This window comes from Elephantulus edwardii, unplaced genomic scaffold (assembly GCF_000299155.1).
Source record: "Elephantulus edwardii isolate Elephantulus edwardi_28Jun2011 unplaced genomic scaffold, EleEdw1.0 scaffold00254, whole genome shotgun sequence".
Lineage (NCBI taxonomy): Eukaryota > Metazoa > Chordata > Mammalia > Macroscelidea > Macroscelididae > Elephantulus > Elephantulus edwardii.
In genome coordinates, this window is record NW_006400004.1 from 3355047 (window position 1) to 3368517 (window position 13471).

At 41.0% G+C, this 13471-nt stretch overlaps 1 pseudogene; it reads right to left on the reverse strand.

Moving 5' to 3' along the window:
• Positions 1-6678: 6678 nt before the first annotated feature.
• Positions 6679-7281, reverse strand: LOC102850404 (annotated as a pseudogene).
• Between the last annotated feature and the right edge of the window lie 6190 nt (positions 7282-13471).

Consider the following 13471-nt stretch of genomic DNA (forward strand, 5'->3'; position numbering starts at 1 on the left):
GTTGATGCCAACTGTGTTGATTGTGAATCTGACCAAGGTGAAATTGTTAACAACCTGAATATCTCTTCTCCATCTACCGTATGCTTCCAATTGGCCGGTTATTGAGAATCTTTGTTTTCTTGATAGTGAGATGCAATCGGTATTGAAGATTGCAGTCCTTGACCTTTTGCATCAAATGCAAAATGTCCTCCTCAGTTTTGGTGAGCAAGGTTGTGTCATTTACATAATGCAGATTTTTGATGAGTCTTCCTACAAACCTGATGCCTCATTCCTCTTCATAAAAGCCAGACTCCCAAATGATCTGTTCTGCGTAGAGACTGAAAAGATATAAAGGACACATCCCTGATGCATTCCTTTCCTTTCTTGATTTGAACCATGCAGTATTTCCTTTCTCTGTTCACAGGATGCCTTCCTGGCCCAAGTATAGGTTTCACATGAGCACAAGCAAGTGGGATTCCCACTTTCCTCAAGGTTAGCCACAATTTGTTGTGATCCACACATTCAGATGCCTTTGCATAGTCAACAAAACACAAATAGACATTCTTCTAGTACTGTTTGCTTTCAGCCAAGATCCATCTGACAATTAGCAGTGATGTTCCTACTGCCATGGCCTCTTCTAAACTTGTATTTCTGGCAGTTCTCTGTCAGTGTACTGTTCCAGTCATCTTTGGATAATCCTCTGCAAAATTTTGCTTGCATGTGATATTCATGATATGGTTAGGTAATTTCCACATTCTGATGTACCGTCTTTTTGGGGAATGAGAATAAATATAGATCTCCTCTAGTCATTTGTGCTCCAGAGTTCTTGGCATCTTTTTGTTGGAATATGTCAACTGATATGCTATCAATTCCTGGGACCTTATTTTTTTGTCAGTTCTTTCAGAGCAGCTTGAACTTCTTCTTTCATCACCATTGGTTATTGGTCATGAACCATGAACTCTTTCATGAAATTCTTTTGTATCAGACAGCTCTTTTTGGCACAGTGGCTCTGAGTACTCTTTCCATCTTCTTTTGATGCTTCCTGGATCATTCGGTTTTCTACCCATAGCATCCTTAGTATTGCAACTCCAGGTTTGAATTTGCTCTTCAGTTCCGCCAGCTTAAGAAGTACCAAGCGGGTTTGACCCTTTTGATTTTCTGCAGATCTTTGCACATTTTGCTCTGTTTTTCTGAGCTGTCCTTAACTTCCTGATTGCTTCTCTTTGCTTTGGCTTCTTGGTGCTCCAGTGCAATATTTAGTCACTTCCGACATCTATCTCAGTCTTTTCATCCTCCTCGTTCTTTGTAATGACCTTTTGCATTTTTCATGGTTCATATTCTTGATATCCTACCACAACAGCATAACTACTCTGTTGATTAGTGTTCAAAGCCTCAAACCTATTCTTGAGATAATTTTTTAATTTCAGGTGCGGTAGACTCAAGGTCATATTTTCGTTCTTGTGGATTTGTTTTCATTTTCTTTAGCTTCGCTTTGAATTTGCACATGATCTTTTCCATAGTTAGCACCTGGCCTCATTTTCACAGTTAATATTGAGCTTCTCCACCAGTTCTTTCCACAGATGTAATCAGTTTAATTCTGGTGTAGTCCATCAGGTGAGGTCCAAGTATATAGTCACAGTTGTGTTTTTTATAAAAGGTATTTTCAATAAGTAGATCATTTATTGTACAAAATTCTGTTATTCTGTCTCCAGATTCATATGTCACCAAGTCCATATTTTCTATTCGTCCTTCTTCCTTGTTGCCAACTTTTGCATTCCAGTCACCAATTATTATTAATGAATCTTGGTTGCATCTTTGATCAGCTTCCAACTGTAAAAGTTGGTAGACAACTTCTATTTCCCTCTCTGTGACTCTAGTTGTTGGTGCATATATATAAATGATAGTGGTATTAACAGGTCTTCCTTGTATGTGCATGAATATTATCCTATCATAATATTGTATTTCAGAATGGATCTAGAAGTGGTTTTTTTGACTATGAGATTGACCCCAGTTTCCTGACTTGTTCATTTCTGGCATAGCAGATCATAGGATTTTTTAATTCAAAATGGCCCATGCCAATCCATCTCAGTTTGCCAGTGCCATATTGTCAATATTTATGTATTCCAATTCTTCTTTAATAATGTCCAATTTCCCTACATTCATACTTCTCACATTCCACCTTCGAGCCACTATCTTGGCTTCTTTACAGAAGAATCCATCCATCTTTCTCCCTTGAGTTAGCTGGTGGATTTGAACCACTGACCTTTTGGTTAGTAGCCTGATAAATAATGCACTGTGCCACCAAAATGAATGGCCATCTAGTGGATTCTAACAGCAATCCTCTGTCAGTTTTCTGAAGTGGTAAATCTTTACAGGAGGAGACTGCCTATCTTTATCCCTCAGAGCCACTGGTGGATTCCAACTTCCAAGTTAGCAGCTCAACATGTAACATACTACATTGCCAGTGCTCCTTACTATGCTACCAGGACTCCGGTATTCTCTAATATCATAGTAGTTTTTAAAGGTCTTTTGGTACTGTGTAATCTGAAGCCCTATCCATGAATTTTCCTTACTTAGTTACATTAAAATCCATTGGTCTTCTTTATGCTTGGCACATTTTCTTTTGCTTATGCATTATTTTGTATCACATATTGGTCATTTGGAAATTAGTAACTCTCTGTGTTATGAAAACCTTCCTAATTTTGGCACATTTCATTGTACGCTATCAAACAACCACATTCATTAATACAATCAATTTTCTTATTAGAAGACTCTTCCAGTAGTAGTAAATTATCAAGCTCCTAGTGGCAGCTCTTTGATGCATAGCATGCAATTGTGAAGACTATGGGCCGGATCAGGCGCACCTTAGTCTCCATCCTGCTGTCGTTGCTCTTCAGTCCTCTGGAGAGGTCCCTGACAGCTGACTTTCCCAGTGCAATTTGTCTCTTGATTTCCAGGCTGCTGGTACCAAAAGTGTCGTCTGTGGAACCAAGCAAATTAAAACTGTTAACTATCTCAATCTCTTCACTGTTCTTCATAATGCTGCCAGTTGGCCCAGTGATGAGAAGCTTTGTTTTCTTGATGTTGAGCTTCAATCCATATTGAAGGCTGCAGTCCTTGACCTTCTACTGCAAGCACTTCAGTTCCTCCTCCGTTTCATAGTCATAGTCTTCGCAATTGCACGCTATACATCAGAGAGCTGAACAGTGACTAGGGATGACAGAAAGGGAATTGTTATCTTTGAGCTGTGGTGCTGCACAATAGTGTTGAACATACCATGGACTGCTAGGAGAACAAACAGGTTCAACCTGGAGAGGGGGAAACCGGGCTGCTCCTAGGAGGCAAGGATTCAGAAGTTTAATCTGACATACTTAGGGCATGTTGCAAGGAGGGACCAGTCCTTGGAGAGGGACATCATGTTTGAGACGGTGGAGGGACAGCACAGAGAGGAAGACCCTCGATGAGATGGATCAATTCAGTGATCGGGGTAATGGAAGTAGGTGTGTCGGAGACAATGAGGTTGGCACAGGATAGAGCAGGGATTAGGCCTTTTGTACATAGGGTTGCTATGAGTCACAAGTGACTTGACAGCACATAACAACAACAGTGGCAGCTTGAATATTATTCCAAAATTATAATTTTTTAGTGGAAAGCAGGAGTTTTACCATTGGCAACAGATGCTGTCAGTTCTTTTCCTTGAGCTGACAGGCTCACTTTATTGTAGTTTTGCTTTTTCAGGGGGGATGGGGTGGGAGGGAATAGCTAAATCTAAGGAGCCATAGTGTATGGTCAGTCCTTGGTTAAAATGGTGTTCTATGAGAAATACACAATCTCTACTATTTAACTGCACTAGTGATTGTCCCTGAACAACCATTGTGCTTGGGTATGGAGGAGAAGTGGTTTCTGTGTATGCTGCTACTCATGTGCATGCCACACACACTCTCAAGAATTAAGATTTAATAAAATTAATAACTGTGACTCTTACATGAAGGGCATTTTGAAGTAAAGTTGGCATTATTTTCAGTGTAAATGAATTACAGTAAATATAAATACTAGTCTTGTTCAGTGCTACTGCCTTAATTTGTTGAGTAGCAATATCTGTTTGTTTATTTGGTTGTACTCTTCTAGGTCCTATAGCCCTGGTGTGTCCACTTGCCATACAGAGGTAGCTTGTGGTTGGTGTGAAGCTGAACACTGTGACACTGATGTGTCAAATAATGGTTACCCATGGTGGACAGTGTTTTATGGAGCTCTCCCATTAAAGTTTGGAAGCAGGAATGACATCCACTTCCATAAGTAGCTTGCCTCCGGAAACCATAGGAACCTAGAGAAATGATGAAAGTCACACAAGTATTGAGGACTTTCATTCATAGGGTCGCTATGAGTCGCCTGCAACTTGATGGCATCTAACAACAACAAATGTTAATTAGGGAGCTTTGATGGTCTAATCCATAGGGAGTTGTACTGCTAACCCTACACTGCTCTGGTGTTTCACATCCACCAATGGCTTTCACTGGAGAAAGATGGACAGTCTCCTCTCAAGTGATTTTCAACCTCCCAAGTGATTTACAGCCTCAGAAACCAAATGAAGTACAACCACTCTGGAAGACAGTTTGTTCCTTCCTCAAAAAATTGAAAATAAAAATTTCATATGACCCAGTTAATTCCATTTCTTGAAATATACCCCAAGAAAATGAGAACTGAGGCTCAAACAGAAACTTGTACACCAATGTTCATAGCGGCATTATTCACCATTGCAAGAATATGGATACAGCCCAGATGTCCAACCACAAACGAATGCATTGAGAAATTATGGTACATTCACACAATGGAATTATACACAGCATGCAGGAGCAATAATTTTATAAATTACTACCTAACTTGGAAGGGACTGGAGAGCATTATGCTGACTGAACTGACTCAGTCCCACAAGGACAAATACTGTATAAAACCATTATTGTAGAATGAGTATGAGGATCCAAGATTGGGGGAGGTGGAAATAGAGAAGTGAGAATGCAGGGGATGGGCGTTAGGGTGTTAATCATAAGGTTGCACAATTTGGTGGGTGGAGTGAAGGAAATGGGAAGGACCTTTTGTGAAAAGCAATGTATTCAAACTTTGTAAATAAATCAGAATAAAATTTTAAAAAGAATGAAACCCAATAGATGGTCCCCTATGAGCCTGGTCCAGCTCAACAGCAATGAGAGAGAAATATCAATATAGCAAAAAACATAAATGGTATCTTACTATTATTACATGAACTCTGAACAACACAGTGGTTGTTGTTGCAATAATTGCTGTCCAGTCGAGCACAACTCATAGCGACCCTATGAACAAAAGACCTGAAGCCTTTCTATAACTATCATCATTTATCAAACTTTATTTCTGGAAGCATATTGTTTAGGAAGTGGATGGCACTTCCGCTCCCAACTCTGTCTTAAACTGGGAGCTCCTGCTCTGCAGGAGATTAGATGGACAATCTCCTCCCATGCAGTTAACCTCCACTGAAAACCATGGAACTCTGAAAACTATGCAAATAACAAGTATTAGATGAGGAGCTCTGGTGGCATGGACCACTGGGAGTTAACTAAGGCAAAGACCAAGCCTCTCTGGGAATTCAAATCTACCAGTGGTTCCAAGGGAAAAAGATAAACAATCTCTTCCTATGCAATTTACAGCCTTTAAAACCTATTGGAGGGCCAACTATGAGTTGGTTTCAACTTGGTGTCAATGAGAATTATTAGAAAAGTACTTTTTAACTTTGCAGAGCCCTTGAAAGGGTCTTGGAGTCTGCATATTACACTTTGAGAAGTCCTAAAGGTGGATGGTCAACGTCACAGAAGAAGACTTTTAACAGGATGGATTAGCACAGTGACTAGAGCAATGGGCTGAAGTATGTCATAGCACAAGATAAAGCAGGATTCAGATCCATTGTTCTTATGGCCGCTATGAGTCACAGTCAGTGGCATATATAACAATATATGGTATCTAGAATCTTTGCTTATGAAAACAAACAAAAAAAAAAAACCCCTTGCCATCAAGTCACAATCAACTCACCCCTAATCTGGCAGCAGGCTATCAGAGGCTGTGAATTGTACAGGAAGAGGTTTCTATCTTTTTTTTTTTTTTTTAGTACCCTCATCTTTATTTGGGAAGGGGAGGAGGGGAAGTCTGGGTCTCCCAACCCCACCCCGCGAGTCCCCACTAAGCTTGCTGCCCTCTGCCCCCTCCTCTGTGGGGGAAGGGAGAGGGCTGGGTGGGCAGGGGGTGTCCTAGAACAGGAGGAGGTGGAGGAAGGTGCAGAATTGGGTCTGGGGGTGGAGGGAGACAGGGGATGCCCGGGGGCGGGGGCAGCTAGCATCGTATCGCATCACATGCAGTGTCAGGGAGGGTGGCCATGGTGTGTCCCCCCAGGGCCAGGGGGCGGATTGTCAGTTAACACGTGTGCAGAACAGGGGCATGCAGGGGGTGCTGAAGTGTTGAGGTTCGCTCTACTAAGACCTGCCTCCCGGTGACCCCCTCCAGGCCTAGGGGGACGCGGTCAGTGGTGGGAGCCACAGAAGGGTTGCCCGGGAGGGTGGGGAGGTGTGAAGCTAGCCGCTGGCCACGCCCCGTGGAGGGTACACGCTGTGCAGCTTGACGTGGTTCCGAACCTGGGTTCCCGAACCTTCCTGGCCGTGCCCTCCCCCATCCTGGCCACTAATCGGACTTCTCGCCCTTGTCCTCCTGGTGGGCGTCCCCGTCATGCCCGTTTTTATCTTCCTTGGAGAGGTGGGCCTGTGAGCCCAGCGCCGACAGCGACAGGAGCCTGGTGCCCGCGCTGACCGCTGGCAGTGACGGCGGCTGCAGACCCACAGGCAGTGGGGCCAGAGGCAGGGCCAGGGCATGCAGCTGGGACAGCTGGTGGGCTTGGAGCTGTTGTTGAATGATGGAGTTCAGCTCAGGAGCGGTGACCTGTTTCGCCCGCTGAATGGCCCCTAAGACTTGCTGTTGGTGCTCCTGGGACAGGTAGGGCAGGACCTGTGAGCAGATGCCGTTCAGCCTCTTGACAATTTCGGCCTGCTTATGCATCTCAATGTTCAAGCCGTACGACATCTATGACATCTCGTAGTACATCACATAGTGACGCTGCATCTCCGACTTCTCACTGGCCAGCTTGTCACACTCGAGCTTCAGGCTATGGTACTGGGCCTGCAGCAGCTGAAACTCGTCTTTGATGTGGTCTCACGAGTCCGAGATGGTGAATTTGAGTTGCTGGGGGAGGTGCGACGAGCCCGAACGCCTGCTTTGTGGAAACACCATGTCAGTCGCGGCTGGGGGCCTCGCTCCCCGGCTCGCCGAGGTTTCCATCTTTCTCCAAGTAGTAGCTGGTAGATTTGAACCACTTGTCTTTGGGTTGGCAACACAACTCCTTACCTACTAGGCCATCAAAAACCACACCATAATTGTATCAAGTATTTTTTTTTCCTTAAAGGCAGTTAATCATGTATAGTGGTTCTTAACATCCTCTTAGAAATAAATCTGTTCTTATTTCAAAATTCATACTCTTTCTAGGGTGCTAATAATATCAAACAACATGGAGAATCCTCTGTGTTCTCCTGAACTTGTGGTTTAGAAATATCATCTTATTTCTTCTAGTACTTGATAGTTCATTTAAGAGTATGTACACCTTTCGTGAACTGATGTTAGAATATCTCTTGGGTTTTAAAACTGTCAGCTTTATAAAATGATAGCCAAGATCATTAATCCTGGGAGGGTGTTAAGGCAAATTCTTGGGAGTAGGTAAACTAAGAATCTGATATTGGATTATAGTTGCTCAACTAACCTTGTAACCCTAAATAAATCATGCAGTGTCTTTAACTTCTCTCAGGTTTCTTATCTTGAGAAATGAAAAGGATTCGATTTAAAAAGCCTAGGCTTTCTTTCAACTCTAAAATGTTACCATAGCAATTAAGCCGGGAGAATTTTCCCTCATATCTTAACCAGATTGAACACCTGTGAGCCAAACAAATCTTAATATATATCATATAATGAGGAGTGGAAGACAAAGCCAAAGATGCTTCAGCTGTATTTGGTTAGATTGTAGTTGCAATAGCCCTAGTCTTTTGTTAAATTAATAAAAACCACTTGGTTTTTAAATTATTACAACAATACATGTTTATAACTTTGAAAATACTGGCAAGAAGAGAAAATATTTAAAATATAGACAATTTAAAAAAAATAAGCATATTTTATCTATCCAGAGGAAGTTCTAATGACATGCCAAGGAGCTACACTGCTATCTCAAGTCACACAGTTCAAATCCACCAGCTGCTCTGCAGGGAAAAGATGAGCAATCTCATCTCGTGCAGTGTGTTGTTGATTGCCATCGAGTTGAGCACGACTCATAGTGACCCTATGAACAGAAGGCCTGAAGCCTTTCTAAAACTATCATCAATTATCAAAGTTCATAGAGTTTCCAGAGGCATGTTGTTTAGGAAGTGGATGCCACTGGGAGTTGGTTCCGTCTCAGCTGCAAATTGTAACAGTCTGTCTAGAATGATCCCTGATAATATCCTCAAATTAGGAACTGTGTTTGTTTGTTTGTTTGTTTGTTTTAGGAACTGTGTTTTTCACAGAAGTGAAAGTGTAATTTTTTATGAAATATAAAACATTTTTTCATATCTTCAACAGCCCATTTGACATTGTATGATAATTTAATTAATTCCTATTTTAGGACATGTCAACAATTCTTAACTTCTTTTTAAGAATGTTTAACTAAACAATGTTAGCCTAAACATGATTTACTATTTTCCCAAATCTTTTTTTATTTCCTATACCTAAGTTTCCAGAAATGGAGTTCATACTTCCAAGGCTGTGCACAACTTCTAGGTTTCTGTTAAAATTGCTATATTCTTTGCCAAACAGTTATGCCCAAATTATACTCCTTCCTACACCATAGACAGTGAAGAGTTTGAGATTATTAACAGTTTTAGTTTTTGCTTGGCTCCACAATCAACATTATTGATACCAGTAAATCAAAAGTTAAGTTGCATTGGGAAAGTCTGCTGTCAGAGACATCTCCAGGGTACAGAAGAGCAATAATGTCTGTCTGGAAACTAAGGTGTACCTAATCCAGACCATGGTCTTTGCAATTATGTGCTATACATCAGCAAGCTGGACAATGATAGAAGATAGGAGAATTGATGCCTTTGAGCTGTGGTGTTGGCAAAGAGGACTGAACATACCATGGACTGCTAAGAAGACAAACAGGTTCGTCACAGGACACAAGGATTCTGAAGCTCCATCTGACGTACATTGGGCATATTGCAAGAAGGGACCAGTCCTTAGAGAGGGACATTATGCTTGGGATGGTGGAGGGACAGCTTAAGAGAGGAAGAGGCTCAATGAGATGGATTGATTCAGTAACTGGGGTAATAGGGGTAGGTGTATCAGAGACAATAGATTGGTTCAGGATAGAGCAGGGTTCAGAGCTGTTATACATAGGGTCACTATGAGTTGCAGGCAACTCAATGGCATATAACACCACCACCACCACCACCACCACCATATAAAGTGTTAGTTTATCACACTCTTAGCAATACCAAGTATTTTATTTTTTTTTTCTCACCAATTTGATAAGTGGGAGCTGTTCTTACTGTCAGTTGCATTTTGTACATTCTTTGGTGATTTATTCAGTGAATATATTTCCTTAACAAAATTTAGGATTTATAGTCCAGAGACAAGCTTCATCTTGCTTGGATCCACACTTAATACCCTTAGTACGAGCAGTCAGGAAATGAGGAAATGCATTGCACTGGGAAAAGCTGCAGTTAGAGACCTGTCCAAATTATTGAGGAGTAGTGATGTCAGTTTGAAGACTAAGGTGCATCTGATTCAGGCCATAGTCTTTCCAGTTACTAGCTATGCATCTGAGACCTAGACAGTGAATAAGGATAGCAGAACAAGAATTGATGCCTTTGAACTGTGGTGTTGGAGAAGAGCACTGAACAACCCATAGGCAGCCATGAGAACAAACAGATAGGTTTTAGAGAGGGTGCACCCGGAGTGTTTTTTGGAGGCAAGAATGATGAGGTTTCGCCTCACATACTTAGGACATATTGTTATGAAGTATTCCTTGGAAAGGGACATGATTTTGGGGAGGGTGGAGAGTCAGCAAAAGAGAGAATGACCCTCAACCCGGCTGATTGACACAGTCACTGCTGCAGTGGGCTCTTGTGTGTCAGGAAGTGTGAGGATGGTGCAGGACGGGACTGTGTTCAGAACTTTTGTTCATAGGTTTGCTATCAGTTGTACTCAATTCAGTGGCACCTAACAACATCAAACAACAGTCCAGAGACCAAAACAGGTTGTTATTTCTGGTACGATAATTTATTCATGTGAAAAGTCCTAAAATATCTGACAAATTACAGTATTAATAGATTTGGCAATCCTTATGAATCTATTTTTATATAATGTCAAGTCAGAACCAACTCATAGCTTACCCTTCACAGGATTTTTCAGATCACACAGGAGGAGATTGCCCCTGTTATTTCCTGTGGGACAGCTGGTGGATTTGAACTGCATGCCTTTGAGACTGCAGTGCAACTTCTTACCACTGAACATTGCATGCCTTTGAGTTAGCAACACAACTCCTTATCATTAAGCCACCAGAGCCCCATGTGTGTACACTAAAACTTGCAAAAGCTTGAACCTTTATAAGGAAAGAAAATGCAAATATTCAGTACTAAATTGAAAGCTAAAAAGGTGATAAGATTGTACCATATCAGAGACAGAAAACAAGGTATTCCTACCACGTTCCAGCTCTTACAAGTTTCCCTGTACTAGATTATATTATACTGTACCATGCTGTGCTGAACTACACAAACCAGTCTGGGGCCAACTTGCCTGTATTTGCATTTTGACGTTCCCACTGACTCACACCCTGATCTCAGGCAAAGCTACCTCTTTGTAATTCAGTTTCCACATAAACATATAGGTGACTGGTTGGCTGATTTCTTCAGGCGCCAAATATTTATAATGTCAGTTATGTGTCATAATATTTTATGTCTAGGGATAAAGCAATGAACAAAACAGATAAAATCATTGCAGTAATGGAGTTCACTTTCTAGTGATAGAGACAATTAATAAATTTATATTAGTCCTGAAAGTGTGCTTAGGAGCAGAAGTACGGCAGGAGATGGAGGTACGAGGTGTGCAATGGGGTCAATGGAAAAGGGCACACTGCTTAGGTGATACTTAAGTAATGGTCCTGCAAGAATGAAATGTGCGGTTTGGGTGCTTTTTGGTTTAGTTTGGTTTGGTTTTATATATTCTAACCCCTACTTGCCTTTTCCAGCTCTACCCTCTCACTGTTGCTTATTGAACTCAATGTTTTAGTCAGTCACATCCAAATCTCTTGATCTTAACATATACTGATTCCTGAGCTTGCTTTTGTACCTGCAACTCTTGACAGTTGTTAGCTTGGCTAACAATTCTCATTCATTCACTTATTTTTAGTATTTTTAAATAGTGTACACAAAAGAGCATAGAGAGAGAGAGAGAGAGAGAGAGAGAGTGTGTGTGTGTGTGTGTGTGTGTGTGTGTGTGTGATTTAAAAGATGAAAAAGTTGTTTATGTCTCTTAAAAGTGTATTTCTTTTCTCACTGAAGTCTTTCGGGTGCCCCTCTCCAAATAATACTTTTACCTCTTCCCAGTGTTTACTACTGCCCTGTATTTTATATTTAATATCCTCTTTCTTTTCTTTAAAATGTTACCACACTTATCCTTGAACAACACATGGTTTAGTTTGGCATGAAGAAACTAGTTGTACATGGCCTGGTTAATTTTTATTTTTTAAGGGTTTTTTTGTTTTGTTTTTTTTTTTTTACTATGTAAATATTCCAAAATGCATTATCCATTTATTCTTGTCAGGTAACTTGAGTTGTTTCTAGCTTTTTCCCAACTTTGAATTGTTTCCAGCTTTTTGCTAGTCTCAACTTTCTGTTATGTGTATTCTTTTTTTTTTTTTTTTTTTTAAATTTAGGTTGTTTATTTTTCATTTCAATGAACATCTACAGAGATTTTGGGATTCCATTCATTCATTGTTGCACCCTTCTCCCCGCACAAACCCCTCCCCCCCCCCCCCCTATTTGCTCCTCTCCTTGAAAAGCAAAAGAAAAACTCCCTCATTGGTACACAATCCTCCCCCCGCACCTCCCCAAACCCCACCCCCTAGCCCCAAATGTGTATTCTTATAATTTGTACTAATACATGTAAGCAAAAATGTAGACTTAAAAGAAAAACTGGGTTGTAAAATATACGTATGCTTCTTGTTATTGTTGTTGTTATGTGCCATTGAGTTGCCTGTGACTCATAGTGACCCTGTGTACAACAGCCCTAAACCCTGCTCTATCCTGTTCCAATCTTATTGTCTCTGACACTCCCCCCCCATTACCCCAGTTACTGAATCAATCCATCTCATCGAGGGTCTTCCTCTACTATGCTGTCCCTCCACCCTCCCAAGTGTAATGTCCCTCTCTAAGGTTTGGCGCCCCGCCCCCCTTGCAACATGTCCAAAGTATGTTAGACAAAGATTCCAAGGAGCATCCTGGTCTTACCCTCTCCATGGTGAACTTGTTTGTTCCTAGCAGTTATAAAATAATGCCATTTCTTTTCCAAAGTGGTAATAATAACTCATCTCCCTGCCTGCCTAGTGTCCATGTGGAGTTATTGACCCATTATCTGCAGCACCTCTTGATGTTGTCTGACCTTTGGCCAGTCTAATTATCATAAAATGCAATCTCTTGAATTTATTTATATTGCCCTTTATAGTACTGAACTTGAGAGTATTTTTATGTTTATTAACAATTCACATTTTATACCTGTTTGTGTCTTTTGTCTGTTTTCCTGTTTGATAGTTTATCTTTCACACGTTGGGTTTAAGCCATATTTATATATTCAAGATATTTTCCATTTAGGAATGTATTTTATAGTGTCTTTGGTCTATGCCAGCATCTTTGCTAGACTATGGAACTAAAGCTGTGGATGAGCATTCTCTCTGCCTTTATGGATTCATGTCGTTACTCTAGTTAGAAATCCAAGAAGAAAGAAAGAAATCTTCTATCAGATAGTTAGATTGTGATTGTTAGTGCTATATGCCATCAAGTTGACTACAACTCATAGCAAGCCAATAAAAAGATCAGAACTATGTCCTGTTTTATGTCATCTGCACAATCTTTAACATGTGTGAGTCCACTGTTACAGTTACTTTGTCAATCCATCTTGTTGGGGGTCCTCCTTTCTTTCTGTGATACTCTGCCTTTTTCATCATGATGTCTTTTCCAAGAACTGGCCCCTTCTGACAATATACCCAATGTATGTAAAATAGAATTTCACCAACATGGTTGCATTTCCACCAAGACAGGCTTGTTTGTTCTCTTGGCAGGCAATGGGATATTCAGTGCTGATCACTGACACCACAGTTCAGAAACATCTCTGTCAAGGACCTTTC